The sequence below is a fragment of the Ambystoma mexicanum genome, chromosome 3p, assembly GCF_040938575.1.
Source record: "Ambystoma mexicanum isolate Mex_15411 chromosome 3p, UKY_AmexF1_1, whole genome shotgun sequence".
NCBI lineage: Eukaryota > Metazoa > Chordata > Amphibia > Caudata > Ambystomatidae > Ambystoma > Ambystoma mexicanum.
The window spans coordinates 10,528,341-10,547,028 of record NC_090925.1 but is presented as its reverse complement, the minus strand read 5'-3'; the positions used below and the strand labels follow the sequence as shown (position 1 = coordinate 10,547,028).

The window sequence follows — 18,688 nt, the reverse complement described above, 5'->3', positions numbered from 1 at the left end:
GGAAGTAAACAGATGGAAACACTCCCCTGGCAGAAGAGGACTCCTGAAGTAGACAGGCAAGCACAATCACCCGGCAGAAGAGGGCTCCTGAAGTAGACAGGCCAGCACAATTACCCAGCTGACGAGTGCTCCTGCAGTAGACAGGCAAGCACAATCACCCGGCAGAGGAGGACTCCTGAAGTAGACAGACAAGCACAATCACCCAGCAGAAGAGGACTCCTGAAGAAGACAGGCAAGCACAATCACCCGGCAGAACAGGTCCCCTGAAGTGGTCAGGCAAACAAAATCACTAGTCAGAAGAGGGCTCCTGAAGTAGACAGGCAAGCACAATCACCCGGCAGAAGAGGACTCCTGAAATAGACAGGCAAGCACAATCACCAGGCAGAAAAGCGCTCCTGAAGTAGACAGCCCAGCACAATCACCCGGCAAAAGAGGGCTCCTGAAGTGCACAGGCCAGCACAATTACTCGGCAGAACAGGGCTCCTGAACTGGACATGCAAACAAAATCACCCGGCAGAAGAGGGCTCCTGAAGTGGACAGGCAAGCACAATCACCCGGCAGAAGAGGACTCCTGAAGTAGACAGGCAAGCACTATCACCTGGCAGAAGAGGACACCTGAAGTAGAACAGCAAGTATAATCACCCGGCAGAAGAGGGCTCCTGAAATAGACAGGTGAGAACAATCATCCGGCAGAAGAGGAGTCCTCACCCAGCAGAAGAGGGCTCTTGAAGTAAGACAGGCAAGACCAATGACCCAGCAGAAGAAAGCTTCTGAAATAGACAGGCAAGCACAATCACCAAGCAGAAGAAGGCTCTTGAAGTAGACAGGCAAACACAATCACCCAGCAGAAGATGGCTCCGGAAGTAGACAGGAAAGTACAATCACCTGGCAGAAGAAGATTCCTGAAATAGACAGGCAAGCACAATCACCCAGCAGAAGAAGGCTCCTGAAATAGACAGGCAAGTACAATAGCCCAGCAGAAGAGGGCTCCTGAAATAGACAGGCAAGCACAATCACCCAGCAGAAGAGGACTCCGGAAGTAGACAGGCAAGCACAATTACTCGGCATAACAGGGCTCCGGAAGGGGAAAGGCAAGCAAAATCACCCGGCAGAAGAGGCCTCCTGAAGTGGAGAGGCAAGCACAAACACCCCACAGAAGAGTACTCCTGAAGTAGACAGGCCAGAACAATCACCCGGCAGAAGAGGACTCCTGAAGTAGACAGGTAAGCACAATCACCCGGCAGAAGAGGGCTCCTGAAGTGGACAGGCAAGCACAAACACCCCACAGAAGAGTACTCCTGAAGTAGAAAGGCAAGCACAAACACCCGGCGGAAGAGCGCTCCTGAAGTAGGCAGGCAAGCACAATCACCCAGCAGAAGAGGGATTCTGAAGTAGACAGGCGAGCACAATCACCTGGCAGAAGAGGACTCCTGAAGTAGACTGGCAAGCACAATCACCCAGCAGAAGAGGGCTACTGAAGTAGAGAGGCAAGCACAAACAACCCACAGAAGAGTACTCCTGAAGTGTCAGGTCAGCACAATCACCCGGCAGAAGAGGACTCCTGAAGTAGACAGGCAAGCATAATTACTCGGCATAACAGGGCTTCAGAAGGGGAAAGGCAAGCACAATCAACCGGCAGAAGAGAGCTCCCGAAGTAGACAGGCAATCGCAATCACCCAGCAGATTAGGGCTCCTGAAGTAGACTGGCGAGCACAATCATCCAGCAGAGGAGGACTCCTGAAGTAGACAGGCAAGCACTATCACCTTGCAGAAGAGGACTCCTGAAGTAGAAAGGCAAGCTAAATCACCTGGCAGAAGAGGACTCCTCAAGTAGACAGGCAAGCTCAATCACCTGGCAGATGAGGGCTCCTGAAGTGGACAGGCAAGCACAAACACCCCACAGAAGAGTACTCCTGAAGCAGAAAGGCAAGCACATACACCCGGCGGAAGAGCGCTCCTGAAGTAAGCAGGCAAGCACAATCACCCAGAAGACGAGCGCTCCTGAAGTAGACAGGCAAGCACATTCACCAGGCAGAAGCGGACTCCTGACGTAGACAGGCAAGCACAATCACCCGGCAGTAGAGGGCTCCGGAAGTAAACAGGTGGACACACTCGCCTGGCAGAAGAGGACTCCTGAAGTAGACAGGTAAACACAATCACCCGGCAGAAGAGGGCTCCTGAAGTGGACAGGCAAGCACAACACCCCACAGAAGAGTACTCCTGAAGTAGAAAGGCAAGCACAAACACCCGGCGGAAGAGCGCTCCTGAAGTAGGCAGCCAAGCACAATCACCCAGAAGACGAGTGCTCCTGAAGTAGACAGGCAAGCACATTCACCAGGAAGAAGAGGACTCTTGAAGCAGACAGGCAAGTACAATCACCCTGCAGAAGAGTACTCCTGAAGTAGACAGGCAAGCACAATCACCCGGCAGAAGAGGACTCCTGAAGAAGACAGGCAAGCACAATCACCCGGCAGAACAGGGCCCCTGAAGTGGTCAGGCAAACAAAATCACCCTGTAGAAGAGGGCTCCTGAAGTAGACAGGCAAGCACAATCACCCTGCAGAAGAGGACTCCTGAAGTAGACAGGCAAGCACAATCACCCGGCAGAAGAGCACTCCTGAAGTAGACAGCCCAGCACAATCACCCGGCAAAAGAGGGCTCCTGAAGTGGACAGGCCAGCACAATTACCCGGCAGAACAGGGCTCCTGAACTGGACAGGAAAACAAAATCACCTGGCAGAAGAGGACACCTGAAGTAGAAAGGCAAGCACAATCACCCTGCAGAAGAGGGCTTCTAAAATAGACTGGTGAGCACAATCACCCGGCAGAAGATTAATCCTGACCCAGCAGAAGAGGATTCTTGAAGTAGACAGGCAAGCACAATGACCCAGCAAAAGAAGGCTCCTGAAATAGACAGGCAAGCACAATCACCTAGCCGAAGAAGGCTTTTGAAGTAGACAGGCAAACACAATCACCCAGCAGAAGATTGCTCCGGAAGTAGACAGGAATGTACAATCACCTGGCAGAAGAAGGCTCCTGAAGTAGACAGGCAAGCACAATCACCCGGCAGAAGAGGGCTCCTGAAATAGACAGGCAAGCACAATCACCCAGCAGAAGAGGACACTGGAACTAGACAGGCAAGCACAATTACTCAGCATAACAGGGCTCCAGAAGGGGAAAGGCAAGCAAAATCACCCGACAGAAGAGGGATCCTGAAGTGGAGAGGCAAGCACAAACACCCCACAGAAGAGTACTCCTGAAATACACAGGCCAGCACAATCACCCGGTAGAAGAGGACTCCTGAAGTGGAGAGGCAAGCACAATCACCCGACGGAAGAGCACTCCCAAAGTAGGCAGGCAAGCACAATCACCCAGCAGAAGAGGGATACTGAGTACACAGGCAAGCACAATCACCTGGCAGAAGAGGACTCCTGAAGTAGACTGGCAAGCACAATCACCCAGCAGAAGAGGGCTACTGAAGTAGTGAGGCAAGCACAAACACCCCACAGAAGAGTACTCCTGAAGTAGACAGGCCAGCAAAATCACCCGGCAGAAGAGGACTCCTGAAGTAGATAGGCAAGCATAATTACTCGGCATAACAGGGCTCCTGAAGGGGAAAGGCAAGCAAAATCCGCCTGCAGAAGAGTACTACTGAAGTAGAAAGGCAAGCAAAAACACCCGGCGGAAGAGCGCTCCTGAAGTAGGCAGGCAAGCACAATCACCCAGCAGATGAGCGCTCCTGAAGTAGACAGGCAAGCACATTCACCAGGCAGAAGAGAACTCCTGAAGTAGACAGGCAAGCACAATTACTCGGCATAACAGGGCTCCTGAAATGGAAAGGCAAGCAAAATCACCCGGCAGAAGAAGGCTCCTGAAGTGGACAGGCAAGGACAATCACAGGCCAGAAGAGGGCTCCTGAAGTACACATGTGAGCACAATCACCCGGCAGAAGAGGGCTCCTGAAGTAGACAGGCGAGTACAATCACCCGGCAGAAGAGGAGTCCTGAAGTAGACAGGCAAGCACAATCACCCAGCAGAAGAAGGCTCCTGAAGTAGACAGGCCAGCACAATCACCCAGCAGAAGAAGGCTCTTGAAGTAGACAGGCAAGCTAAATCACCCAGCAGAAGAAGGCTCTTGAAGTAGACAGGCAAGCACAATCACCCAGCAGAAGAGGGCTCCTGAAGTAGACAGGCAAGCACCGTCACCCAGGAGAAGAGGGATCCTGAAGTAGACAGGCCAGCAATATCACCCAGCAGACGAAAGCTCCTGAAGGAGACAGGCAAGCACAATCACCCAGGAGAAGAGGGTTCCTTAAGTAGACAGGCAAGCACAATCACCCAGCAGAGGAGGGCTCCTGAAGTAGACAGGCACGCTCAATCACCCGGCAGAAGAGGACTCTGGAAGTAGATAGGCAAATACAATCACCCGGCAGAAGAGGGCTCCGGAAGTAGACTGGCAAGCACAATCACCCAGCAGAAGAGGGCTCCTGAAGTAGACAGGTGAACACAATCACCCAGCAGAAAAGGGCTACTAAAGTAGACAGGCAAGCACAATCACCCGGCAGAAAGGGCTCCTGAAGTGGACGGGCAAACAAAATCACCTGGCAGAAGAGGGCTCTTGAAGTAGACAGGCAAGCACAATCACCCAGCAGAAGAGGACTCCTGAAGTAGACAGGCAAGCACAATCACCCGGCACAGGAGGGCTCCTGCAGTGGACAGGCGAGCACAAACTCCCGGCGGAAGAGGACTCCTGAAGTAGATAGGCAAGCACAATTACTCGGCAGAACAGGGCTCCTGAACTAGACAGGCAAACAAAATCACCCGGCAGAAGAGGGCTCCTGAAGTGGACAGGCAAGCACAATCACCCTGCAGAAGGGAGCCCCTGAAGTAGACAGGCAAGCACAATCACCTGGCAGAAGAGAGCTCCTGAACTTGACAGGCAAGCACAATCACCCAGCAGAAGAGGAGTCCTTAAGTTGGCAGGCAAGCACAATGACCCAGTAGAAGAAGGCTCCCGAAGTAGACAGGCCACCACAATCACCCAGCAGAAGAAGGCTCCTGAAGTAGACAGGCAAGCACAATCACCCAACAGAAGAGGATTCCTGAAGTTTACAGGCAAGGAAATTCACCAAGCAGAAGAGGGCTCCTGAAGTAGACAGGTGGTCACAATCACCCGCCAGAAGAGGACGCCTGAAGTAGACAGGCAAGCACAATCACCCGACAGAAGATGAACCCTGAAGTAGAAAGGCAAGCTCAATCACCTGGCAAGAAAGGACTCCTGAAGTAGACAGGCAAGCACAATGACCTGGCAGAAGATGCCTCCTGAAGTAGGAAGGCAAGCACAATCACCCGGCAGAAGAGTACTCCTGAAGTTGAAAGGCAAGCTCAATCACCCGGCAGGAGAGGACTCTTGAAGTAGACAGGCAAGCACAATGACCTGGCAGAAGATGGCTCTTGAAGTAGACAGGCCAGCACAATCACCCAGCAGAAGAAGGCTCCTGAAGTAGACAGGCAAGCACAAGCACCCAGCAGAAGAGGGCTCTTGAAGTAGACAGGCAAGCAAAATCACCCAGCAGAAGAGGGCTCCTGAAGTGGACGTGCAAGCACTATCACTCGGCAGAAGAGGACTCCTGAAGTTGAAAGGCAAGCTCAATCACCCGACAGGAGAGGACTCTTGAAGTAGACAGGCAAGCACAATCACCTGGCAGAAGATGTCTCTTGAAGTAGACAGGCCAGCACAATCACCCAGCAGAAGAAGGCTCCTGGAGTAGACAGGCAAGCACAAGCACCCAGCAGAAGAGGGCTCTTGAAGTAGACAGGCAAGCAAAATCACCCAGCAGAAGAGGGCTCCTGAAGTGGACGTGCAAGCACTATCACTCGGCAGAAGAGGACTCCTGAAGTAGACAGGCCAGCACAATCACCCTGATCCCCTAAAATTCCAAAAGTTTCTGTGGATCTCGAATGAAGCAGGAAATTGTGTGATTCAGGATTTGGCTGAATAAATGTGGCCACATGTAACGTTTCATCTGGTATCCACGGGGAGGCCACCCAGCACTGGTTGGATGATTTGCACTCTCGAACACTCTCCCGGCCCCTTGGTAAGACCTCTGGTTAAAGATGGGTCTGCAATATAGGAGAGCTGGATTCAATACCAGATTGTCTTTATGTTTTCCCACCTCCCTTGGCCTCAACTACTTCCTCCCCCTTGGGCCTTCTCCTCACCTTAATATTGTAAAAGGTGGATTCTCCGTCCTGCTCCTCGAGGCAGGGGCGCGTAAATGTGGGGGGCAAGCAGCGAACAAGTTACTTCACTGGTTCAAGCCCCCCTGTGGGAATCCAGGCCTGCTGCGACTCCGTAGGTTTGCTGCTTTACAGTCTTTATATGCAGTTCTTATGCTCCTCTTAGTTCAAATAATAATGTCTTGCTTCTTTCCTTTTAGGTATGGAAAGGTATTTTGGTGTTGTCATGCAGTTTGAAGATGAGCATGGGCTGGTAAGCGAAAGCGAGGTGTGCGCGATGCTGTCCGGTGAGTAATGCGCGATGCACGGCGCTCTTTCGCCTTTTATATTGCTAACCTGTGTCTTTTCTCTCCTTGCGGCTTGCGATGTTCCTCGCCAGGCGCTGTAATGTTCCAGCAATGATTCTGACCAGGAGATGACTACCCAGGTAAGAATTGTGTGGCTTTCTTCATTTGGGAGGAAACGTGAGTAAACGCTTACTAATGCTGTCTTTCTTTCTCCGTTTCTGGGGTATGGTATTCCAGTATGCATGCGGTGCCGGAAAATGGAGTTCGTACCTTAAGGTGAGTGGAACTGAAGTCAGCAATGGATTGAAGACAGGATACTGTTCCAGGTAAGTTTCGTAGTGTTCTTTCTCTCTCTGCAGGTCCTTGGTTTCATATAAACTGGCATCAAAGAACTGGACACGGTGAGCGTTTCGCTGCCCACAGCAGAATAACACAAAGCATGTTCTGCTGTTTGGGTGTGGTTTAAATAGTCTCAGGTAAAGTAGTCCAGGTAAAATAGTCCCAGGCCTGCCACACCCAAAGTAGTCCAGGTAAAGTAGTCCCAGGCCTGCCACAACCAAAATAATAGACCGCATTGCTCAGTTCCTTGTAACTGAGCTATGTGTGTGCCTCCATGTTGGCTGAACCCCACCAAGTGAAATAGTCCCAAGTAAATAGTCCCATTCTAATGTTGGTCTTCATGATGGTTATGAGACTGGCGCCAAAGGCGCCAGGGCTGACTCCAAGAGAGTCTTGGGTGAGGTTTTAAGGCCTTTGACCCGGCCCTAACTGAAAGGCTGATTTGCCAATGAGGGCCAGGGGCAAGGGTCATGACACCACACTCTGGAGATTGCCAGATATTTTTTCCTGTGCAATGCTCTCTCAATGTGTCTGGTAATGCTAATTCAGATTATGGGCATTGACTTCATGTGATCAGCACTATATGAGCTCTACGATTGTGGCAACTCTATGCCAATAAAACCAACACTGCACACAAACCCAAGTAGTAAGACTCATCATTCGCTCGTGCCTGACATACTACCTTAACTGGTGACAATAATTGAAATCCAGCATCATTAAAGACGGGGTTCCCATCTTCTTCCTACATCTTTATTTTTGTAAGTAAGGGCTTCCCTCACTGCATCCACTGGACTTGGTTTGGGCTTGATCCCTTGTCCTGTCCGCTGACCGTCTTGCCCCCTTCACCTTCCCCAGGTCGAGCCGACCCGGGGCCTTCCTTATTTGGGCATGTACTTTCCCGCGAAACACAGATGCTTTCGCGGGCTTCTACAGGCCTTGTGTGTGCCTCCAGGATGTGGGCTGGGATGTCTGGTCCCAATACACATCCTGGGTGCCAGAGAGTCTAGTGTGGTGTGAATGCCTGGGACCACCGTGGTCCGTGATAGGTCCACGTATGGTGTGAGTGTTTGATGAGCGGATCTCCCATTGGGTCCCCTCTGTTTTGGCGCGAAGGGAACCGTGGATAAGAGGAGGCTGGAAACGCCACTACCATGTCAATCTCCTGAGTTCTCACGAACAAAGGAATACAGGAGCCAAGTATCCTGCAACCACGAGGCTGAACCGAGGAATCGCTGGTGACCCGCTGAAGGACTGCTCCTCTGCACTGCTGTCGCCTTGTGAAACCCTTTCTACCTCTGATCGAACCAGAAGGCCTGTACTGGTACTTCGACCCTTGGAATAGCGGGGACAGCTATTCTCGGCATCTTCACCATCTCCTGCATGTAAGCCTTCGGAAGTGTCTCTGGGCCATCCAGCAGACTGACTAGCCTACCCAGGAGTCTTGCTCTGTAACCGCCGCCAGGTTGTGTTGTATTTCGAGTCCTGGTCACTCTCACACGATTCGTACACTTGGCATTCCCAGGTCTGAAGTGAGTAGTGTACATTTGGCTGAGATACACACGGCCGCTCCGTTGCTCTGCTGTGGTAACAAACTGCGCGGGTTCACTGCGTTTGGGATATCTTTAACTCAACTCTGCTGCTGCAGAATCTACACGACGACGAGACGTCCCCTGCTCCCCTGAACCTGTCAGCACTGAAACTGACGCGGAGAAGCCTGGGTCTGCTTGCATCGGGGACCGGTGAGTAGCATAGCTAGGAACTGGTCGCCCTCCTGCAGGAGCCCATAGCTTTTCCCCGCTGTGTCAAACAGCACGCCTTTCCGTACTCGCGCTCTGCTTCTGCCCACAGTGGAGGCTGCGCTTGAGTCACGGAACTCTGTTCTTCTTCATTTGTGCACCAAACTGAACTGCCTGATTCCCTCTAAGAGACTCCCCTTTTTGCCCGTTGGCACCAGCGTGTGCAGGTACTTTTGAGCACAAGGCTCCACTCTTCGTAGGGCTTGGACTTCCTTTTAGTTAGGTGCCTCTGAAGGCAGACTGGGTCTAATCATTATTTCGCACTGCCTGTTTTCCTCCCCTTCTAGCTGGACTACATATTTCGGGCATCTAACGCTTTAGACTCGTTTGTATTTGTATATATATTGTATTGGTTTGGTATGTGTTGGTTTACTAAAGTTTTATCGTGATTTCTCGCTACGGTCATTGTTGCAAAGGCCTTGGAATAAATGTGTATATATTTTTAATATAACACCTGTTTGGAGTAATTTGTAAGTGTCCTTGCTTTGCGTGCTCATTGCGAGCTTTCAGTCACCCTCACCCCTCTTGAGACCTAGTCTTGACCGCCGCGATCGCTACCCTGATTGGTCTGGCTTGTACAGAGGTTACCCTGTTCCAAGCAATTAGGTTGGCCTTCTGAACTTCTGCGCCACCAGATCAGAGTTCAGAAATCCGTCTTAACAATATGTGACTTCCTCTACCCTAAATTGGCACTTATCATGTCTTAATGTTAACTCTTCTTAATATAGTCGATACTTGTTTCAGATGTTTATCATGAAGATCTAGGCTCTCAGCAAACACTAACAGATCAACGTAGAAATACTTTACATTTGGAATAGCATTAAATAATTTTTCCATGACTCTCTGAAATACAGCACCTGCTGAAGCCTGGCTGAGCGTCATCCTTCCAAATCTGTATGCTTCAAAAGATGATTTCACTGCGTGAGATGTTGTGAATCTTTATGCGGTTCAATTTGAATACAAGTATTGGACAAATCTAACGCTGAAATGTACCGTGCCCCACTCAGTATGGAAATCATGTTTGGTACTCTGGGTAATGGGTGTCTGTTTACCTATATGTTCTTATTCAATGATCAGAGATCTGCACACATCCTTATTGATCCATTTTGTTTCCTGGCAATTACCATGGGAGGAACTCATTCCGGAGCTTCGTCTTCTTCTATTATGTGGTTCTTCTCCAGTCTGTTTATCTCTTCCTTGAGATATTCTTTGAGCATAAGGGGTACAGGTCTGACTTTGTGTGTAACATGGTTAGCCCCTCTCTTTAATTATTTTATTCTGAAACAGTGGGTTGAAAATATAAGTAAATTCTTCACTAACATTGTATTCAATCTGCATCACTGGTTCAATGGTCTTTGGGCTCAAACAAATCTTAAGGTCTCTTTGATGACAGGAACTTAATAATGGTGCCCATTTTTTGCAACATACAGTTTGGCTTGTATTTTCAATTTTTTAAACTCTATATTGACCATTCTTGATCCCAGGATTTCTATGATTGCCCCGCCATAAGCCTTGAGTTTGATGTTTGGAAGTGTTCATTCTTTGACATTCCAACCTAGCTGGTTGCATGTGTCCACTCCTAATACTGTGTATTTGGATCTGGAAACAGCCGTCATCTTTAAGTTGTGTCCTTCTATTTTCACTTCACACCATGGTGCCTCAATGTCTTCTTCTTCTACTGTCGCCACCAGTACGTCACCCATGTTTTCCCTCACTAATTGCATTTCATCTTCCACGCGTCTCATGGAATTCCGTTTTGTCTAACACACTTTGGCCAGATGATTTCTTCTTCCGAATGTGCTACATATAGTTCCGTTGGCTGGGCATTTGGGGTTGTTGGCAAAATGGCCTGTGTTCCCACAAGCATAGGAACTAATTCTCTTCCTTCTCATGGTAGTCTTGTCTTCAAAATATATTCTTTGCCCTTCAATTCTCAGGTTATGTTGACTATATATTTGATTTCCTGCTTTAGGACCCTTTTATTGACACTGATTTACATCACTTCGTTCATTACATGCTAATACTTGGGCATATCCTACAGATTGATCTGCCACCTGTGCCATTGTCACAGCATGTTGTAAACGGGGATCTTTAATAAGTAGTAGCCTCTCGTAATTTGTTATCATTAGTGAATTGCACAATCTGATCATGAATCAAACAGTCTCTTAGCAGACTAAATTCACAGGCTTTCGCTAGGCCTCTTAAAGTTGTAACATAATTGTTTTATCTTTTCATGCACTCCTTGGCGCCCCATGACTACATTTTTACTTGGTCCATAATGCACCTCTAAGGCCCTCTCTGTGGCCTGTAAAACTCTTTGGCTTCTCCTGTACCTTCCCCCACCAGAATTTCATCTAGGCTTGCATATATCATGCACTCTTCTTCTCCAAGGCAATCTAAGAGTATCACCTGTTTACGTTCTAATGTTCTTGCCTCTGATAGCAGTTAAATATGTGTTAAACAATTGTTTCCAATGGGACCATAGAATTGCTGGTTCAATTTTTGTGGGTTGAAAGGTTGTGGTGTGTTGTAGGGCATTCCCCAGGCCCTGTGATCCTCCGGGAGCCCCCTCCCGCTACAGATGCACACAAGACACGTCTGTCTAGTTCGGGCTCCCCAGTCGCTCTAACGTGGCCGGGAACACCCCGTTTTATTTATACGCACGCGGCGGAGTGCAACGTCACTCTGCCGCGTGCTACACCCTTAATTGGCTAGCACTACACTCCTCCTTTTTCATGAGGACAACAACACAACAAAGTAACAACATCGTTACTAAACCCCACTCTTCACAGCAACCACACCCGCACAACAAACCCCTTTAAGCACAGCCAGCTGGATCCCTGTGACACTTCCGCATCCCAGCCGGTTCATCCGGATTCACGACTGCAGCACATAGTCACTGAGGCAGACAGGTTTCCCTCATCCTGTCCTCAGGGGGTACCTCCTGCCCGCCTGCGGGTAGGGGATTCATCGTTGACCATCTCTCTTGCTGGAGAGCAGGGAGACAGGGCCACACTCCCACCCTCATCTGGAACCTCCATTATGTCCCTGTCCAGGGATACCTCCTCCCAAGGTTCTCCCAGTCTTTTAAAGAAACTCACATTTCGGGTTACAGACGCCTTTGCCTTCCAAGGCCATCACCAAGAACCCCTTGACAGCCACCACATCCAGCAGTTCTGGCTCATAAGTCAATGACATTATCCCGTGGGAATGCCTGTTCTTGATGAGAACCTCGTCCCTGGGAATCAGCTGCTGAGACCTGAGGCCTCTCCTCTGGTTCTCCTGTTCAGTCCTTAGTCTCCGGTCACGTTCCACCTGTTGGTCATCAATGACAGCCGGCTCTTTCTCCCCGACCTCAGGTATCAGTCCTCTTGGGCACCGTCTGAAGAGAGCTTACGCAGGCGCCACCCCTGTCATTGTGTGCAGGGTGGTCTGGTATACCAGTAGAAACTGGTATAGCACCCTCTGTAGGTACTGGCCTTGCCCCTGCGCGATGCGGGACACCTTATTGAGAGTCCTCATCATTCTCTCCGCCTACCCATTTGCTCTAGGCCACAATGGGGTAACCTTCCTGTGATGGATCCCATAGCTCGCCATCTGCACGGCAAAGCTCTCACCTTGAAAAGGCACACCATTGTCCGAACACAGCACTTTGGGGAGTCCATGAGCTGAAAAGGTTTTCTCCATCGCCACCACCACATTCTCAAACACTACAGACTCCCCAAACTCAACTTCAGGGTACCTGGAACACTCGTCCACCACCACCAGGAAGTGTGTCCCCCGGGCCGTGGACCCAAAGTCTGCATGCACCACTCCCTATGGTTGAATGCTCTGCGGCATGGTTTCAATGGTGGGCTCCGGCTGGGCTGGAGACGCCGCCTGACACCATACACAGGACGCGACAAATTGTACCACCCATCTCTCCAGCTCGGGAAACCAAACTTTCAGACGCAGCCGTGCTTTTGTTTTGGCCGCTCCTTGGTGCCTCTGGTGAGCCAGGCAGATGACTTCCTGAATCTTCGCCTGTGGGACTACGATCCGAATCTCCACTGAGCAGGAGGCCGGATCCAGAGAACGAGAGTTCATCCTTTACTTTCCATAGCTATTCAAGAGTGACTTTTGCCTCCTGCGTACTCTGCACCAGATGGTCCAGCACCGCCTTCCAGGACCCTAGCTGCCTCCACCACTAAGCGAATGTGTGCATCCGCCTCTTCCGCACAGTCATCTGCCCGGCTTTCCGGTCTACCTCTGGTGTGGTGAGATAGTCAGCCGCGTTGTTACTCCCAGGCCGATAAACCAGCATAACCCCATATTCGAGCAGTGCCAACATCCACCGCTTAATCCCTGCAGGTGGTTTGGAGGCCGAGCCTGCTAGGATGGGCAGCATGGGTGTGTGGTCCGTCACCACCATCACCAGCCGCCCCTGGACATACAGTCTGAAGTGCTTGCATCCCCACAGGACAGCCAGGACCTCCCGCTCGATCTAGAAGTACCGTTGTTCCATCTCGGTGAGAGCCTTGCTGGCGTATGCCACCAGCCGAACGCTCGAGTTGGCATCAACATGTGTCACAACCGGTCCCAGGCCAAACGGACTGGCATCCACCATGATTTCCGACTAAAAGCCCGGGTCGAAGAACACCATGGTGTCTTCAGCTGTGAGGGTGCCCTTGATGCCGTCGAACGCCGCCTGTTCCAGCGGCCCCCACTGCCACTTGACCTCTTTCTTAGTCAGGGCTTGCAGAGGCTCGGATCGAGAGGCCCAGTTATTGATGAAGCGACCACAGTACGTCACCATGCTCAACAATCTCTGAACCTCTGACACATTCTCCGGTGGTCGTGCCTCCATAATGTCTTTGAATTTGTGGCGGTCAGGTGACACTCCCCCCTCTTTGAACATGAACCCTAAGAATTCAATTGTTGACTTGAGAAACTCACACTTGTCACAGTGCAGCGTTAGGCCAAGGGAGTGGAGCCATTCAAACGTCATGGCCAATCTGTTTAAGTGTTCCGATTCTGACTTGGCAAAAACCAGGATATCAACACTGATGTTGAGGACTCCATCCAGGTCTGCCAGAGCCCCCCGTATGAGGTTCTGAAAGACCTCCGCTACTGAGGACACTCCAAAGCTTAGTCTTTTGTAACAGTATAATCCCCTATGGGTGGTGAATGTTGCGATATACAGTGACTCAGGGTGCAGAACCACCTGGTGGTATCCAGCTCTAAGGTCTAATTTGGAAAAGAACCTGGCTCCCTGTAACTCGATGAAGATGTCGTCAATGGTCGGTGTTAAATACCTCTCTCTCTTGATGGTCTTGTTGGGGAGGCGCATGTCGACACAAATCCTCACCGAGTCCGGCTGCTTCGGCTTTCTTGCCACTACGATGGGGACACCCAGGGGTGGGGCCTTCCACCTTTTAAAAGATATCAAGGGAGACCAGATTGTCCGGTTCTCGATCCACCAGCTCCAGCAAATGGAAAGGCACCCTTCGATGTTTGAGAGCGATGGGCTGCACTGATTCGTCAATGTGCATCCTCACCGGGTCACCTGCCATTCGCCTAATGCCTTCAAACAGTCTGGCGTACTTGTTGAGAAGCATTTGAATGTCCTCAACATACACAGAGTACGCGAAACTCACAAGTCCTAGGGCTTCAGCCGCCATGCAGCTTAACAGAGTGTTGCTGCTCACGCGTGTCACATAGAGGTGAGCCCTTATCTGAGAAATCCTATGTCCCACATCAGCCACAAAAGCACTGTCGAGGGGAATTGGTTGTGACCACCCAAACTTGAAAATACATGCCTTAGGAGCAGCCAGTTGTTGGGGGCACTCCATGGCATTGTAATGTTCTCTTGCCATAACGTTGACAGAGGCCCCAGTGTCCACGAGCACCGGGACAGATGACTTGTTGACCATGCAATGCATCGTGATTGCCGTCTGTTCTTTGATTGTAGGGCCCCAACGCTGGACACAAAGAAGATGTTCTCCTCTTCATCCTCTTCTTCCTCCTCTGGTCGGGCGCCTTCTTCACCCTGGTCTACGTTGACGACATTGGGTGGGTGTGATTGGCAAAAGTAGCCAGATCGGACAGGGCCTCTCGGCACCACCACGGGTAGAGAGGCTCTGCATATGCGGCCGTAATGATCAGCTAGACCACACAGACCACACGCTTTCCCCGTGGCTGGGCACTCAGCAGGATGGGGCAGGTCCTACCCACACTTAAGGCACGCCACCCCGGCTTTCCGCCCCTGTCATGGAAATTACCTGCTGGCCTCCGGCACCTCTGCCACCTGCACCACGGCCTACAGCACACACCTCTTCTGCCTTTGGGCGCACGGCCGCCTCCATTTTGGATGCCCTTAATTCAGACATCTCCTGGCACTGACCCAACTCGAGGATACCAGGTAAGATGATTCCTGGCTCCCGCAGCACCTGTCAAAGTACCTTGCCCGATGAGCATCCTTGGATCATCTGATTCCTGACCATCACATCTGGATAGTCCCAGGGACATGCCACTGACAGCCACCGCAGACAGCTATATAAGGTGTCGAGAGTCTCATCGTCTTTCTGATGAGTGGAAGTCATTACAAAGTGCTCATAATCCACATTAGAGCCGCCTTTGCCGAGTCATACGATGCATCTGCCGGTTGGAGAGATTAAGAAATGTTGTGTACCGCAGGCCCCGCAGAATACAAAAAGGTTGCCAGCTTGCTATCCTCATTTGTTTCCATGGTGGCCCGGAAGTACATGTCCAAACGATCAATCCACCTTTTCCACTGAAGCCCCAGGCTGGATGGAGGACCAGAGACGTAAAACTCAGGGATTAGCTGCAGCGCCCCTGGTGATCTCATCTGGGCCATAGCTTGAGGTGAAGGCTGAGATGCAGGCTGAATCACAGGTTGGGCCACAGATTGGTCAGCTTGGTCATTCATGGGTTAAACGCACAAGCACCCCACCTTAATTCAAGATGGGGCCGCAACTCACCCCACACAGTCTGCTTTCAGCTGGAACAAAGTTAGTAGCAGGCTTCCTTGATTATCATCCCCACCACAAAACAGTCACAATGCAGCCTCGAGACGTCCCCACTTGAGCGGTCCAAAGCACACAACCAGTGTGCAGCAGATGAATCCACAGTAGAAAAATGGATCTGTCCCAACGTGTCCAGAAATTGAGCCAGGGAGGCCTAGGGGATCAACCAAGAAAACAGCAGGCCAATAATCCCCCCCAGCAACTCACACCAATGCGATGAAAATGCACTTCAAAATCGAAATTTGGTTTTCTGATGTGCTGTGTCTGTAGAAATAGCTGTCCACTGTTGATAGCTCAAAACATTTGGTCTGGATGGCGCACAAGCACCCTTATAGATGGCTGCAACCATCCTAGGCCTTATCCTCAAAATGGCAGCCAAGCCGCATGGGCCACTCCCTCTTCGTGGCATAGAACGAGATGAAATTCACCTCGTTCAGGAAGAATTTTTTTTTTAAATCACTGCTGTGCCTGGGTGTGGCACCAATCTCGTCGCCACTGTTGTAGGGCAATCCCCAGGCCCTGTGATTCTCTGTGAGCCCCCTCCCACTACAGACGCACACAAGACACGTCTGTCCAGTTTGGGCTCCCCGGTCGCTCTAACGCTGCCGGGAACGCCCCATTTATTTATACGCACGCGGCAACGTCACTCCTCCGCATGCTACACCCTTAAAGGACTAGCACCACAGGGTGGTTGGGTGTTAGCTTCTATGTTCCTTTAATATAATTATAATTATAATTAAATAATTAACTAACCTAATAAATGACTATAACAAGCTAAAATAACTACTTAAAATAATAGATTTGCAAAACAAGTAAAAACAATACGTTAAAACAACTAGCTAAAGTAATGACATACAGACTCCTGTAGTTGGGTGAGAGTCTGTGCCAGGATTTCTCTACAGGTTCTCCTCTCTTTCTCCTGTTGCTGTTTGGTATGAGCAAACCCTCCTCTCTTGACAGGTTCCAGTTGCTCTGTTTCCAGTATTTTCTGGCTCTGTCCGTCCTTTTCCTGTTGTGTGTGCCAACAGTCCTCTTTTGCTGCCTGTTCTGTGAGCTTTGATAGTCCTTCTTCTGTGTTTATGCTCGCAGTCCTCTTTTTGCCGACTTGCTCTCCACATTGGAGATATCTTCTGCAATGTCTTGTGGATAAGGCTCTGCGTCTTAAAGAGTGACCAGCCTCCTCTTGGAAGCCAGGGAATATGCCCCAGTGCTGGGTGATGTGCTCCAGCCTTTGTTCATGGGATGATCCGAGTTGGGCAGTTCTGAACTCCCTGAAGTGTGGCTGATATTTGCTGGGAGACCACTGCATGGTGATTTGCACCACTGCAAGGACTAAGGCAAACCTGTGGGGCCTTTTTAGAGATGGAAATCCTGATCGTCTGTGAACAACTGCAAAGGTATCAAGTCTCACTTCAAAGAAAAGATGGGGACCCTTTAGTGCTGGCTGCTTTCAGTTTCAACAGATGTATTCCCACGGGAACCACTAGTATTCCCACGGGAAAAACTAGTATTCCCACGGGAGACACTAGCATTCCCACGGGAAAGACTAGTATTCCCAAGGGAAACACTAGCATTCCCACGGGAAACAGTAGCTGTCACGATATATAGTATACCACATTCACCTGCTGTCATTAGTGTAACTTCAACAGCGCTAGCGATGCATGGCGGATCGCTGCAGCTACCCAATGGGCCGGTCTGCCCATGTGGGATGAATGGCGGATCGCTTCAGCTACCCAATGGGCCGGTCTGTCCATGTGGGATGCATGGCGGATCGCTGCAGCTACCCAATGGGCCTGTCTGCCCATGTGGGATGAATGGCGGATCGCTTCAGCTACCCATTGGGCCGGTCTGCCCATGTGGGTTGCATGGCGGATCGCTTCAGCTACCCAATGGGCTGGTGTGCCCATGAGGCATGCATGGCGGAGCGCTTCAGCTACCCAATGGGCCGGTCTGCCCATGAGGCATGCATGGCCATGCAGTGTTATGTGCCCACTTGGTATATTACATCACTAGTTTAATTCACAAAGTGGGTACTCGTTAAGGAGGTGAGAAAGTGAGAGAGAGAGGGGGGAAGAGAGATAGAGAAAGAGAGAGGTGATACAGAGAAACAGAGAAAGAACGCGAGAGAGATAGAGGGGGAGAGAGAGGGAGAACGAGAGAGAAGTGAAACAGAGAAAGAGAGCGAGAGAGAGATATATAGGGGGAAGAGAGGGAGAACGAGAGAGAAAGACAGAGGAGAAACAGAGAGTGGGAGAAAGCGAGAGAGAGAGAAGGAGAAAGGTGAAACAGAGAAAGAGAAAAAGAGTGAGAGAGGGGAGTGGAAAGAGGGAGTGGGAGGGAGTGAGAGAGAGAAATGAAATATTAAATATTGCAACTGTGGCAGTAGAAAGCCCAAGACATAGCAGCATCTTCTGATGTCAGATTAGTTTTACATTCTACAAAGTAACTCCATAAAAGATACAATGGTCCCAAGAGAAAGCTGTGTGACCTCTACCTGTGGCTGCTACTTTCTGGAAGGCGTCTCAGTCTTGAAGGAGTGAGGCGGCCCAGTGGGACTAAGAGTTCTTTCCCCTGTTTATAGTCACTGAGGGGGAGGAAACAGTCCCTCTCACCTGTTCCATTGACTCATTAAATACACACGCACCTCAGCCAAAGAGAACCTAGGTGTGTGCACACGCCCCACTGTGCTTCCGTGACGGTTACGTCAGGAAATTCTGAGCAGTGCCTTTCTCATGGTTAGGGAGATTTTCCAGAAGGCCCCGTGGGTAGGGTCCTCAGGATCGCCAAGTGGTAGTGGTGGCAGAGGAGCCAGGCCTATATCAGGGGAGTGGCAGTGGAGCGCTTCACTGACACACTGTGCACGTTTCATTATGCACGATCTATGAATACAATATGATCTGTATACTCAGGAAAGGCAAAGGCAAAACAATGCAGTAACAGGCCACAGAGAGGTCACTGCAGAAAGAAGGTGTCACCTTTTAAATAATGTTTCTTTCCGAGTCA

At 50.4% G+C, this 18,688-nt stretch overlaps 1 protein-coding gene across 1 annotated transcript in view; it reads right to left on the bottom strand.

Annotated features, from left to right (window-relative positions):
• The window catches only part of LOC138580069 (vitelline membrane outer layer protein 1 homolog), a 246,364-nt gene extending 228,099 nt beyond the window's left edge, over positions 1–18,265 (bottom strand). The window contains exon 1 of the mRNA XM_069650319.1: positions 18,180–18,265. The gene's annotated coding sequence lies outside the window, so the exon portion shown is untranslated. The remainder of the gene's footprint in view (positions 1–18,179) is intronic.
• Positions 18,266–18,688: the final 423 nt, after the last annotated feature.